Source organism: Bubalus kerabau, chromosome 16 (genome assembly GCF_029407905.1).
Source record: "Bubalus kerabau isolate K-KA32 ecotype Philippines breed swamp buffalo chromosome 16, PCC_UOA_SB_1v2, whole genome shotgun sequence".
NCBI classification, from domain to species: Eukaryota; Metazoa; Chordata; class Mammalia; order Artiodactyla; family Bovidae; genus Bubalus; species Bubalus kerabau.
The window spans coordinates 35613260-35628593 of NC_073639.1; the positions used below are offsets into that span (position 1 = coordinate 35613260).

Here is a 15334-nt window from a genome sequence, read left to right on the forward strand (position 1 = left end):
TCATTCTGAATTTCACCCTGTCTACTCCCAAAAGATGTAAATTGGCTCATAAAGAGAACAGCAGACAACATGACTATAAATAAAGGCCACAGAAGAACTCATATTGCAGGAAGAAGCTAATGAAAGCTAGGAAAAAATGACCATTGTTTGAATGAAATAGGCAAATTAAGACCTCTCTCTGAATTTACTACTACATACAGAGGGTTTAACAATCAGCCAGGAAGTATTTATCTTTTGTTTCTTTCACTCTCAATCATATATTGTTTTCTTTTCCAATTTGCCAGATCCTTATTTTGACTTTGTCAGAGGGCCCGGAACAATGAAATATGATGAATAATTCCTGTGGGTAGAAATTTCTAAGATGCGATACTTGAAGTTTTGGTTTCTGAGCCAACATGTTACAAGCTTGGAAGTCATGACTCCTTCCTCACAACAAGAAAGAAGCTGAACGAACTAAAAATCAACAGCTCTTGTTAGATCAGAGAACTGAGCTCATAGGTAAAACGCAGCCCTGGAAGCTGAAGAGACAGACAATCAGAGGCAGATAATCACAGCTTATTGTGAGAAGCAGCTCAGCATCAGAAGCCCAAAACTGAAGCGTGTATCAGTAGAAACTTATTACACTGTAATTGACAAATTGTTGGAGGCTTAGAGTGGCCTAGATCCAAGGGAGTCCAATCTTGGGGGCCTCCACTCTTTCCTGAGTTTTACTTCCAGAAGCCCTATCAGGTCTCACTGTGAAGATCTGAGAAAAATCCTTTTGTGCTTCCAGCAGGGAGAGGGAAAAAGCAATCATTTTGAAATAAGACAAGAGCTCTCTGTTTTTCTTCATAAGGCTTCTCCTCAAGGGATACTATTTTAGCAGAGCCTGACCAACTAAGGTTTAACCAAGCCCACCAATCTGGGGAAGGGTAATAACTCCATGCTGCTTTAGCTTTAGATATGAAGGGAGGGTACTATCTACCTCAGGTTCACTTTATGCTCACATCAGTAGGGCTCCTATATGATAACTGGAGATAGTAGCTAAAATTGCTATAATCCTCAGGCCCTTTTTTAGGAATCCATAGAAAAACCAAAAGGCAATGAGGTAGGCCAAAAAGAACCCTAGGGGAAGCTTTGGCCTCTTAACACTACAGCTACAGCAAACAGAGCCTAACTTCTAGCCAGATAAACACAAAACCTCACACACTAAAGACCTATCTGTTGTAGGTGCTTTTGCTTAACATCATGTTCAGCTTTCAACAACAACAAAAATCAGAAAGACTAACTTAGAAAGATACTTTCACCCCATACTGCATAACAGCATTCTTTACATTTGCCAAGATAAGGACGCAACCTAAGTGCCCACCAGGAGAGGATTTGATAAGGATGTGGTATACAAAAGCCTCTTGATGAAAGTGAAAGTGGAGAGTGAAAAAGTTGGCTTAAAGCTCAACATTCAGAAAACGGAGATCATGGCATCCCATGAAGTGGGAAATAGATGGGGAAACAGTGGAAACAGTGTCAGACTTTATTTTTCTGGGCTCCAAAATCACTACAGATGGTGACTGCAGCCATGAAATTAAAAGATGCTTACTCCTTGGAAGGAAAGTTATGACCAACCTAGATAGCATGTTCAAAAGCAGAGACATTACTTTGCCAACAAAGGTCCATCTAGTCAAGGCTATGGTTTTTCCTGTGGTCATGTATGGATGTGAGAGTTGGACTGTGAAGAAGGCTGAGCACTGAAGAATTGATGCTTTTGAACTGTGGTGTTGGAGAAGACTCTTGAGAGTCCCTTGGACTGCAGGGAGATCCAACCAGTCCATTCTGAAGGAGATCAGCCCTGGGATTTCTTTGGAAGGAATGATGCTAAAGCTGAAACTCCAGTACTTTGGCCACCTCATGCGAAGAGTTGACTCATTGGAAAAGACCTGGATGCTGGGAGGGATTGGGGGCATGAGGAGAAGGGGACGACAGAGGATGAGATGGCTGGATGGCCCACTGACTCGATGGATGTGAGTCTGGGTGAACTCCTGGAGTTGGTGATGGACAGGGAGGCCTGGTGTGCTGCGATTCATGGGGTCGCAAAGAGTCGGACACGACTGAGCGACTGATCTGATCTGATCTGATACATATGAGTATATATAATGGTATACTGCTCAACCATATAAAAATGAAATTTTTCTGCTTACAACAACACGAATGGACTTAGTGTTATGCTAAATGAAATAAGTCAGACAAAGAAAGACTAATACTATATGATATCACTTACATGTAGAACCTAAAAACTTAAAAAACTAGTGAATTTAATGAAAAAGAAACAGACTCACAGATATAGAGAACAAAGAAAGTGGTAACTAGTGGGGAGAGAGAAGGGAGGAGGGGAACATTAGGGGTAGGGTATTAAGAGGTACAAATTATAACATATAAAATAAGTTCCAAGGATATATTTATTATATAGCACAGGGAATACAGCAAATGTCTTAAAATAACTATACATGGAATATAACCTTTAAAATTGTGAATCACTGTAGTATACCTGTAACTTACATAATATTATATGTCAAATATACTTCAATAAAAATGAATTAATTGGTTCTAAAAATTAATGAAAAATGTTTACTACAGGCCCAGGAAGCTCAAAGAACACCAACCAGGATGCACACACACACACACACACACACATATATATATATGTATACACACACACACACCATGTGCACATTGCAGAAAATCCAATGAAATAAGCTGGGGATGGGGTGAAGAGAACCTTACCTATAGAAGAACAAAGGAAAAGAACTATATCAGACATCAGAAACCATGCAAAGAAAAAGAATGGGACACGATATTTCAGGTGTTAAATATAAAGTGTCAACAACAACAAAAAAATCACCAACCTAGTATTCTGAACCTAATAAACTACCTTTCAAAAATGAAGGCAAGATAAAGGCATTCTGAGTCAAAACTGAGTGCATATGTCAGCAGCTGAACTGCCTTTTAGAAAAATGATGAAAGAAGTTCTTGAGGGAAAAGGAAAATTACACAGATTTAAATCCAGGATATACATAAATAAAGGAAGCATTATAGAAAAGCAAAAACTGAGGTAAAACAAAATATTGTCTCTTATTCTTAATAGAATAAATGTTCAAGGTAATAGTTACAGTATATTTGGTGATCACTGCTTATGGATATGTGAAATGACAGCAACATTATAAGGGTTGGGAGAGAGGAATTGGACATACTTAGTTATAAGGTACTTGCACTATTTGTGAAGTAGTGCTGTGTTATTTGAAAGTGAAATTGGATCACTTGTAAAAGTATGTTGCCAATCCTAGGACAACCATTACATTTACAAAAAATAAGTATAATAATATGATAGGACTGAAGGAAAATAGAATAATATAAAATGCCCAATTAAAATTAGAGAAGCCAAAAAAAGTGGAAGACAAAAACAAAAAATAAGAACAATCAATTGAAAACAGTTGTAAGTATGATGGATATTAACCCATTATATTAGCAGTCATTTTAAATGTGAGTGTTCTAAATACTCCAACCAAGAGAGATGGTCAGAGCAGATAAAAAAACAAGACCCAATCATAGGTGTCTATAAGAAAATGATTTTAAGTATGAAGACATAGACGAAATAAAGGATGGAGAAAGATATGCTGCTAACGCTAATTTTAGAAGGTTAAAGTAGCCATGTTAATTTTAGACAAAGATGCGATACCACATTTCATTTGTATCTGTATAACCATCAATAGTAGAGTGCAAAACACCTATCAGGCACTGTCCCAAGCATTCTATTAATACAATGAATCGTTTAGTATTCATAGAGACTGTGGGCGAGCAGCTTTACTGTCACCAGTTTACAGACAGGTAAACTGAGGAATATATATCAAGTAATGGGTCACTTATTAATGTGCACACCGAAGGGCAGTCAGTATTGCACCCAGGTAGGTTTGCTCTGAATGTCTGTCTTTGAGCACTACACCTTATTCCTTCCTACTACCATCCATGTATTTGTATCATTGCTCCACATTGTAATGCTATTGAGATTCTACCTTGAGGAAGATGGAATACATAAACAAGTACTGTAATACAGGATGCTGTATTATAAATACCTAAATTGCATTTTTCGGAGAAGGCAATGGACCCCACTCCAGTACTCTTGCCTGGAAAATCCCATGGACAGAGGAGCCTGGTAGGCTGTAGTTCATGGGGTCGCTAAGAGTCGGACACGACTGAGTGACTTCACTTTCACTTTCCTGCATTGGAGAAGGAAATGGCAACCCACTCCAGTGTTCTTGCCTGGAGAATCCCAGGGACGGGGGAGCCTGGTGGGCTGCAGTCTGTGGGGTCGCACAGAGTTGGACATGACTGAAGTGACTCAGCAGTAGCAAATTGCATTTTTGATATATGAACTGTGCTACATGTTGTGTATTAGATGACTGTTTGATTAAAATTTAAGGTTTTTATTATTCAAGACACTGGAAGGTGCTACATGTTGACACTTTGATATTTCCAAAGCTTCAAAATGATAGTGCCCTGATTGTTTTTCTGCTTAGGTAATGAAACTTGCCAGCACAGTACCAGGCTCATTCTCTGATTGTTCTTTTATTTAAAAAAATCCTTTTCTATAGCTTAAGAGGATATGTTTTTCCATTTTGTTTCCAGAATTGTATGTTTCTTCTGGTGGTAATTTTTTCTTATTGCTTATCTCATGGGCAATCTGCCATATAAAAAGTTTTCCCCAAATGCCTGGTGATCTCTGGTTTCTATTCATATTTAAGAACAAGATAGGAAAACTGCCAGGAGATTGCATATGAAAACAGGACTAGTTGAGTAGCCTTTGGAATTTATAAATGAGAAGGCTTTGTCCTGAGGTGCTAGCACCCTCAAAAAAACTGCCTTGGTTATCCTGAGACATTTCATCAATCACTTTTTAGAAGAATATGACAGTATTTGCCCTGGATAGATAACTAGAAGTTAGGAATTATGGTGAGAAAGATAAGCCCAGACTTTCCCATTTACAGGCTTTGTTTTCAGATCCACTTTTCTCTTTCAACCTGCAAATTATACGAAACATCTTTGAAAGATCACATTTGACTATTTTCTCCTGTGTCCATATTCAAGGCTATTTTTTCCACTATTGGATTTCTCTCATTAACTACCCCTCCAGCAGACTTATATTCTCTAGAAATGTGTACAAATCTCAGAGTTATTGCTGTCCTTTCTCCTGTTCTCTTTATGAGGGATTATGGCTTTTGTATTTCTTTACCATCTTTTCAGTTGATTATAAGAAAGGAGGAGATAAACGGCACATTTACTCTATCATGTCTACCTTACTAAAATGGAGATACTCTATTTTATGCAAGAAGAAAAACATCTGTAATAATATAGCTAAAAGTTAGCAGTGTTAGTTTACAAAAAACTACTGTTTGCACAGTCTTATTTCTTCATTCAAGTAATTGTGTCAAGTAGATCATTCTTTTTCACATTTTATATAAGAGAATGAATGAATAAATAAATGAACAAGTGAATAAATAAATAAAAAGCAGCACCCAAACCCATGGCTTCTTATTCTAAATCCTGTGCTGTTTCTTCTAGTTGGTGATGTTCAATATTCCATTCAAAGCAAATAGACAAACAAAGTAACTTTCCACTCTACCATCTCACTAAGACCCCAGAAGGGAAAATAAATAATGGCTGAATTAACTTAAATTAGATGCAAAGATTCATTATTGATTCTTTGAGGCTAAGTAATCAGAGAAGAAATCATGAAGATCTGTTTGGTATAAACTGTTAAGTGTTGCAAAGATTGCCTGCTCAGGAGTAGAAGATTAGAGTAACAGAGATCAATAAAATATTTGGAAACACACAGACACACACGTACTCATGGCAAGTGCCTTCTGCAAAATCTTTAAATCTCTATTCCCTCAATATGGTTTATATTTAATCCATTTTCCACAATGGTGAATTATTCACTAAGGCAACTCCACATGCTTCCTCCACTCTCCCAAAGCTGCCCTTCAGTGGAATAATAAAATCATGTAAGATAATTAGGCTTGGGGACATGTGAAGATCATGAGATGATGGATGGCCTAAAATTTGTTGTTCACATTTGATATAAATGGGAAAGAAACAGGGGATATGTTGAATTTTAAGAATTTATAGGATAAATTGTCACAAGGTATTACGGATAAAGAAAGATGAATAGGGAATGTAAATGTAGATAATAGCCAAGTTCAATTTTTATTGACTATTTTAAAGGTACTTTGGAGAAATCTGAAAAAAGTAGACTGCTTGGGAGCCAGTTCAGGTGAAACAGAAAAACAAACAAACAAACTGGACTTAAAAGATATCTGTTTGACTTTCAGTGCTACTGTTTGCTATTTAATTCTGAGTAACTCACCTTACCTGAGTTTAATGTCCACCATTTGTATAGTAATAGAAAATGTAGTAACTTCCTCTTATCAGTGTTAAGTTTAAATCTGGTAATATATCGAACAATTTTTAAATTACTGTAGACATGCTAAGTTCCATTCTCAATCGCAGTGTATGGGTGTCAGGTGACCTGGATTAATTGAATGTTTGACTCTTGGTCATTCCATAAAACTATGGGACAAATGATTCCTCATCTGTCAATGCTGTGTCTTTATGATAGTACAATTTATGATTATTATCTGGTTTACAGTCAAGGCTGGTGGCACAGATAGAATTCGTGTACATGACTAGCTCAACATAGAAATCTTCAACACTAGCAGAATTTGGCTCATGGTACCAAGATCTTTTGCAGACAATTCAAAGCCCGATGACAATATGCATTTTTTTTTAAGCTGGCCCAGGTATAGGATACCACTGCTACTGAGATCTCTGGAGTCTTTTCAATGCATACCTTTCCTTTGTTGTTACCGTTCTGACTTTAGCCTGTAACAAAGGAGATCTGGGAGTAGAAACTGAGTTTTTTGTGTGTCCTCTGAGCAATATAATCCTTAAAGCAATTAGTAAATAATTAATACCAACCTGATAAATATCATACTTAAGAATAATGTTTTTCTGGGTCACACTTAGCATATGATTTGCAATATTCTCTTGAGTGCACATAAAGATTAAACATTAAGAAAAAAGTTTCTACAAATCAGCAATATATAAAGAAAAATATAAACAAAAATAATATATTTTGAAAGAATTTTCAAACATTATGTGATTTATAATCTTATGGTGTTTTATGAAGTTAATAAGGAAATTGATAACCCTTGTACATATAAAGGGTGTCATAGGAGGCACAGTGGTAAAGAATCAACCTACCAGTGCAGGAGATCCAACAGACATGGGTTCAATCCCTGGGTCAGGAAGATCCCCTGGAGTAAGAAATAGCAACCCACTCCAGTATTCTTGCCTGGAAAATTCCATGGACAGAGGAGACCAGCCGGCTACAGTTCATGGGGTCACAAAATGTGGACACAGCTGAGTGAGTGAGCAGGCACGCAGGTACATATAAAAGGGCTTCCCTGGTCACTCAGCAGTAAAAAATCTGCCTGTCAATGCAGGACATGTGGGTTCAATCCCTGGGTCAGAAAGATCCCCTGGAGTAGGAAATGGCAACCCACTCCAGTATTAGTGCCTAGAAAGTCCCGTGTACAGAGGATCCTGGTGGGCTACAGCCCATAGGGTTGCAGAAAGTCAGGTATGACTTAGCAACTAAACAACAACAACTACATATAGAAAGGTTATAAAATTAGCTTATTCTACAAATGATGATCGGTCTCCTGCAGTGTCCAAAGCACTGTGAAAAGTTCAGAGATACAAGAGGAGACTCCTGTTGTTATGTTGCAGAAACCAGTAATCCAGAAACCAAGCACCACCCTTGCAGAGTTAGAGAACTCAGGTTTATTACATCGGCAGACCCAGAGGGGTTAACACTCCAAGCTCTGAGCCGTGAACAAAGGGGTTACAGAGTTTTTATAGACAGACTACAGTGGGAGACTATTTTTTTGGGCTCCAAAATCACTGCAGATGGTGACTGCAGCCATGAAATTAAAAGACGCTTACTCCTTGGAAGGAAAATTATGTCCAACCCAGACAGCATATTCAAAAGCAGAGACATTACTTTGCCAACAAAGGTCCGTCTAGTCAAGGCTACGGTTCTTCCTGTGGTCATGTATGGATGTGAGAGTTGGACTGTGAAGAAGGCTGAGCGCTGAAGAATTGATGCTTTTGAACTGTGGTGTTGGAGAAGCTCTTGAGAGTCCCTTGGACTGCAAGGAGATCCAACCAGTCCATTCTGAAGGAGATCAGCCCTGGGATTTCTTGGGAAGGAATGATGCTAAAGCTGAAACTCCAGTACTTTGGCCACCTCATGCAGAGTTGACTCATTGGAAAAGACCCGGATGCTGGGAGGGATTGGGGGCAGGAGGAGAAGGGGATGCCAGAGGATGAGATGGCTGGATGGCATCACTGACTCGATGGACGTGAGTCTGGGTGAACTCTGGGAATTGGTGATGGACAGGGAGGCCTGACGTGCTGTGATTCATGGGGTCGCAAAGAGTTGGACACGACTGAGCGACTGAACTGAACTAAAGAGTGGGCAATACTAGCTGCTAACAGGCTGGTTTAAACTAAGGGGTTTTGTGCATGCAGGAACAGCAGTCAAGATGGGGAGGGGGATGCCTGACCTTTACATGAACAGGCATGATTAAGCAGGTTTTCAGGGGCAGGTCAAGGGTGAGTGAGATCAGCTCCAGTTCCTAGTATTGTAAGTTCCCACTTTCTGAGACTACCTGACCTACGTGATCCAGACTTTGCAAGGAGCAAGCTGAGTTACAGAGGCAGAAGGAGGAGGTTGTGTAAAATTTTAACCTTTCTTCAGGTATAGAAAGCTAGGCACAAAAAAACTTATACTTTATATATATAAAATAAAATAGTGTTCTGAGAGCAAATAATGGCAGGGGGTGACATTTGCATTGATTTTCCATGATGACTGTCCAGAATCTGTGTGGATACTGTTTCAATGGCAACTTGAAGAATAAAAATAAATTAGTAGAGAAAATTTGAGAGAACATTCCAGGCAAGAAAAGCCAGCATATGGAAAGATATGGATGAATTTAAGGTGTGTTTTCTTGCCTAGAGAATCCCAGGGATGGCAGAGCCTGGTGGGCTGCCGTCTATGGGGTTGCACAGAATTGGACATGACTGAAGCGACTTAGCAGCAGCAGCAAGGTGTGTTTTTGCAGTTAAGTATTAAAAATTTGGAAATGGTTTAGATGAGGAAGATGAAAAAGTGTGATTGTGATGATATATAGACGAGAGAGAAAAAAGGGTAAGTGCCAAAAAACTCTGAGATTGAGATTCCTGTGAAATGTTCAGATAAAGAGATCATGTATTTAATTTGTATACAAATCTAGATTGCAAAGGAAACTATAAGGTAGAAATGGCCAATATTCCTTAAACAAACACTGTAAGAATTAAAAAAAGGGTCCAGAGTATTGCAAAGAAGAATTTCCCAAAATTTGGAAGACAGAGAAGAATCTTAAAAAAAAAAAAAAAAAAAAAAAAAAGGGAAGAAGAAGGCAGCTCAGTTATCTTGAGTGTTGTTATCTTCAGGGTTTGAAACTGTTAATCAATACCAGATCATACAATGCAAACATACCAACCCACTTCTCACTAAAACAGAGAAAAGGAAAGGTATTCCCAGATGAGAATCATCAGGCACGTGAGAGTAGAGAAATGAAGTCACAGAATGCTCAATATACATTTTTCATAGTATTTCTGCCTTTCCAAGGTTTCTCCACCACGATTCCTGTCTGCAAAAGGTGAAAAGAAAATGAATGACTGGTCATTCTCCAACTCCAAAACCACTTCAGGCTTATTTGCTTGTTTAGCACCTCTGCCTTCAATTTTTTCATCATCTTCAACCTGATAGTTCTTGGACATAGCTGTGCTGGTGAATCAATTCTACCCACGTGAGCAATGCATACTTACCCTACAGGTCATGGTAAGAGCTGCGCCATCCCTGCTTCCTCGGCTCTGCTACAGGTTTGCTGCCTAACACATTGCCTGCCTTCCCGTCTTCCCATCACTCCCACCTAGAGAGCAGTGGTGGACACCCACAGTGCAATGATATAGGTCAACCAAATGAAGCAGGGTAAGGGGTTACCACACAGTGAAACTCACTGCGCTCTCACTTATGCTTCCCACATGTGGACTCTGTCCTTTAAAGACCTGACTTAATGCACATGCTTGTATTGTTTAAGTCATAACATTCTCCACACTTTTTTTTTATTTTCTCCGTTTTTGAAGCTAGCATAAGGATGTTATAACGTACCATGTGCACATTATTACCCTCACTGTAGGTGTCTATTGATAGTATGCATTCTTCTATGATTCTAGAATGGAGCAGAAATATTGTGGTTAGTATATAATCTCCCTGTAACTGAGAAAAATATTGTAAAAGGATTTCATCCTATTCATCTGCAGATTAATGTTTCCTGTGTTTTAAAAGACATGTTACCAGCAGCAGATGAATGGTATAAAATGTTTAATTAAAGTCAGTCATAGCCTACTGGCAAGAAGTGACCTTACCTTCAACTCAGCAGTGGGGTGGGACCCAAGCATCTATTGTTTTCATTTTAAAGGAATTCAATGAAGAATATTGTTTCTTGGCTCAATTCACAAAACATTTATTGAGTGCTTATTATATGCAAGCATTTGGAGGAGGGTAGACATTGAGGAGTTTCAAACATAGATATGAAGTATTTTGTCTCTAAGAAGGTCACAGTCGGTTGTCCAGATAAACGTATGCCACAGGCTGTGATGAGTGTCCTACCTGGGAGAGTGAAAAGATAGGGACCAGAGAGTCACGTTGAGGAGGCCATGGGGAAATTTCAGGATGCTTTCCCTGATAAGCTATATTTCAGATGGATTATAAATAAAGAATTGTATTTTCAAATAGTAGAAAATAGAGAAGAAATATGAGAGTCAAGCAAGTTAACTTTCCCTGATACACTGCAGTGGTGAGTGTATGATTAATTTTTGATAACTTATTAAACCTTTACCTCCCGGACATCCTGATCTCACCAGTGACAGTACTCCTGAGAAAGGCTCCCAAGTCAGAAAGTTGACAAGCCTCCTGGCATCCTCATTTTTAATTATTTCCCCACAATATTTCTGTCAATTATATCTTTAAATATTTCTCAAATTGGTCCCTTCTTTTCAAACTTCCCTGTCTTCTACTATCTAGCTTCAGATAGTTCTAATTCTTCATTTGTGCTACTGAAAACAGTCTCTTAATTGATTTCCAACCACAGTTTATCCTCTACATTTCAGCCAGAATGAACCTTGAATTGCAAATATAACAGTGTCATTTTCTACTAAAAATCCTCTAATGACTTCCTAATGCCTTCAAGGTTCTTTTTCAAACTCCTTGACCTGCTAGAAAAGGCCATTCATAATTTGACCCAAACTTCATGTCTTTTACTTACAACTCTTTGCTACCTTGAGTCTAGTAATCAAGGTAGTCTAGTAATCAAATCAGCCTTTCCTTTCTTTCATAACACACACACACCAGAAACATACACACACCTTTATGTCTGTGGTTCATTTACTTTCAACACCATCTCTCTTGCCATTTCATGAAGTTGACTCTTTCATGTATTAAGACTTATTCTTCATAGACAGCACTTTTACTAGCAGGTGGAAGCTCTAGTTGACCTCTGAAACTGATGTAGGTTGGTACAGCCACTATGGAGAACAGTATGGAGGTTCCTTAAAGAATGAAAAACAGAGCTACCACATGATCCACAATACCATTCCTGGGCATATACAAGAGAAAACCATAATTTGAAGAGATACATGTACCCAATGTTTATTGAAATGCTATTTACAGTAGGCAGGACATGGACGCAACCTAAATGTCAATTAACAGAAGAATGGATAATGATGATGTGGTCCATATATACAATGGAATATTACTCAGCCATTAGAGAAAACAAAATGTCATTTGCAGTGACATGGATGGACCTAGAAATTGTCATACTAAGTGAAGTAAGTCAGAGAAAGACAAATATGATATTGCTTATATATGCAATCCAGAAAAATGGTACAAATAAACCCCTTATAAAACAGAAATAGAGTCACAGAGGTAGAAAACAGACATATGGTTGTAAAGGGGGAAGGGTGAGGGGGATAAGTTGGGAGAGTGAAACTGGCATATACATACTACATGGTGTTGGAGAAGACTTGAGAGTTCCTTGGACAGCAAGGAGATCCAACCAGTCCATTCTAAAGGAGATGAGTCCTGGGTGTTCTTTGGAAGGACTGATGCTAAAGCTGAAACTCCAATAGTCTGGCCATCTCATGTGAAGAGTTGACTCATTGGAAAAGTTTCTGATGCTGGGAGGGATTGGGGGCAGGAATAGAAGGGGACGACAGAGGATGAGATGGCTGGATGGCATCACCGACTTGATGCACATGAGTTTGAGTGAACTCCAGGAGTTGGTGATGGACAGGGAGGCCTGGTGTGCTGCAGTTCATAGGGTCGCAAAGAGTCGGACACGACTGAGTGACTGAACTGACTGATATATGAGAAACAGATAACTAATGAGGACCCACTCTATAACACAAGGAGCTCTCCTCAATACTCTGTAATGATTTACATGGCAATAGAATCTAAAAAAGAGTGATTTGTCTATGTATAACTGATTCACTTTGATATACACCTGAAACTAACATAATACTGTAAATCCATTATACTCCAATAAATATTTTTTAAAATAAGCTTCATGGTCTTTCTATGTCTTTATAGCACATTTTGCATATATTTGCCATAGCATTTATCACAATGTAGTGTAATTGCTCATTTGTTTGGTTTTTACTTGGTTGTTATGATTAACTTGAGAGCACTGTCATAATCAGACTTTTTTTTTTTTTGGTTTTTATCTCTAGCACTTCATACATTACTTGCATATAGTGAATGGGAAGCTTCTTAAATATTAATGAAAGAATAAGTGAACAAATAAAGGGGTGAAGATATCAATATTTGTTTTTATGCCCTGAACCCTTCCTTTTGGAGCTAATTTTGCCCAGTTGCTGGACTTGTATACCACAATCTATTTTCTAAATCTAGATATATGCGTGTAGTCCCAGCTATTTGACACAGGAGATATTCAATGGATTCTTGATTACCAATCTTAGAATATTTTATTAATATATAATAGTCAAGCATCAGAGGAGGTGTTAGATAAAATTTTAGTTTAGGTTATGTGATTCAACAAAGGGGAATACAGGAGAAACTCAGCTTTCTTCTTTTAGTAAGGATTGGCTATTACCTACCAAGGGGCCATCCACCAGGTCATCCATGTTGGCTCACCTCAATTTTAAGTGCCCAATCTCTCCTACATGATTTAGACTTAAATGCCTATCATTCTAAATCAATCGCACATTTTCGGTTTTCATGTCAGTGATTTGTTTAGAGGTCAAGGTGATATTAAGTAATGTCTCCTGGGGAATTTCAGAAATATGTTACCTTCTTATTTAGGAAGGAGTCCTTTTACATGAGGTAGAGAGTTTTACCTTTGCTGTGCCACTTAAATGATGACAGTTACCCTGAGATGACAGATACCAACTTGAGGCCAAGGTTACTCACTCAGAAGAGCAGACTGAAGAGACTCAAAAAAAACCCTGCATTCTTGATAATGATATTAAGTTGCTGAATTAACCATCCTGGATCACCCAGTACTGAGAATTCTTGCTATGTGAGGTGGTAAACTGTCCTATTGTTCAGTCTAGGTGAGAGATGATTTTATGTTACTTGCAACAATAGATTATCATGCTATTAAATTACTCAAAGTAATGAAAATCATAATCACATTTAATTGGGGTTTAAATTTTTTTCTTTGACTGCTGGAATTCCAATTTGAACTGTCCAAATATTTTTGTAACATTACCTTTCCTCAAAATTCAGTCAAATTACTTGAAAATTAAATAAAACAAACAAAAGTAATATTATATATGAAATGCCAGGGTATGAAGTGTAGAGAACTAAACTATTCAACTGACAAATGTGTGATACATTAAGATTTGATAGAAGTTTCAGATAAATATTGGGGGAAACATGATATTAATCCAAGCTACTCACAAAATATTCACTTTGAGCTATACTGCATAATCTTACCTTAATTGAAATATGAGTATTTTCGGATGAGGTATCTCAAAACAATCAAATGTAGTATGACTGAAAAAAGATACTTTTTTTCCAAAGGCTTGGCAATTATTGCTCATGTCATTTCATTTGTATTTTAATAGGTAATAATTATCTCATAAAATTTCCATGTAATTAATCATAGCAAAATGAAGCAATGTGTAACACACAATAATAATTGCTTAAGGTAAATCTACTTTATAACTGACTCAGCAATATATATACTGTTAAGTATAAACATTAACTTCATCTTACAGAACACATATTTAGATAACTGTCCATTGGGGTATATTACATTATAGAAAATAAGTATAAACATTAACTTCATCTTACAGAACACATATTTAGATAATTGTCCATTGGGGTATATTATGTTATAGAAAATAAGGAAATTAATAATCATTGGGAAAAAATACCTTTGAAATTCTAATGATTTTCCATTTATACACTGAGTGAGATCAGAAAAATTAAGGAAAATGTAGGCCACACAGACTGCAGATAGCCAAAAGATGAGTTATATCTAGGTTTGTCCACCTTTCTATTTAATACTCCACCACATAGTATCAGATGGGGCATAATTGCTTAGTAAGATCATTAAGAAAATGATTTATCCTCTCTCGATAGACACACCCTTTCTTATACTTTAGCAAAAGTATGAATCATGGCTTATTACAAGCAGATGAAGGCACAGAGTTCATTCTGGAAAGAACACTCATTTGGCCTGGAGAAAAGCAAAATATTTTCAATTAAACATGATTAAGACATGAAAAACTATCACAAAATGCCAAAAGGACTTATTAATTTTAATATTCATAATTTTTCCACATCTACAAGCATAAAGAAAGACAGTATATTTATCCTATAGCAAACATTTCACTTTCAGTCTTCTAAGATATTCTCCCTTTCTAAGATAGTAAACTTTACATAAAAATTCAAAAAAAAAAGAACCAGGATTTTCTATAAAGCAAGTTTTACTGCAACATAGATTTTCCATAAAATCATAAAACAAGGAAGGCTGCACATATTGAATTTGTTACTTAATGTAATTTAAGTTATATTTTTGATTGTACTTCAATGGCTAGAAAACAGAACATGATTATAGAGACTACTGCTTCAAGATGGCAGACTGAGTCCATATATTTACCTTGATTCACT

General features: G+C 37.3%; 1 long non-coding RNA gene across 4 annotated transcripts in view; it reads right to left on the reverse strand.

Annotated features, from left to right (window-relative positions):
* The window catches only part of LOC129629917 (uncharacterized), a 157278-nt gene that overhangs the window by 42513 nt on the left and 99431 nt on the right, over positions 1–15334 (reverse strand). For 3 of the 4 annotated variants that reach the window (XR_008703380.1, XR_008703381.1, XR_008703382.1), the window contains exons 2-3: positions 11563–11745; positions 10564–10807 (exon numbers count right to left, since the gene is read on the reverse strand). This is a non-coding gene — a long non-coding RNA (uncharacterized LOC129629917). Of the gene's footprint in view, positions 1–9770; positions 9786–10563; positions 10808–11562; positions 11746–15334 lie in introns of those variants that run through there. The other variant, XR_008703383.1, reaches the window with a different exon arrangement.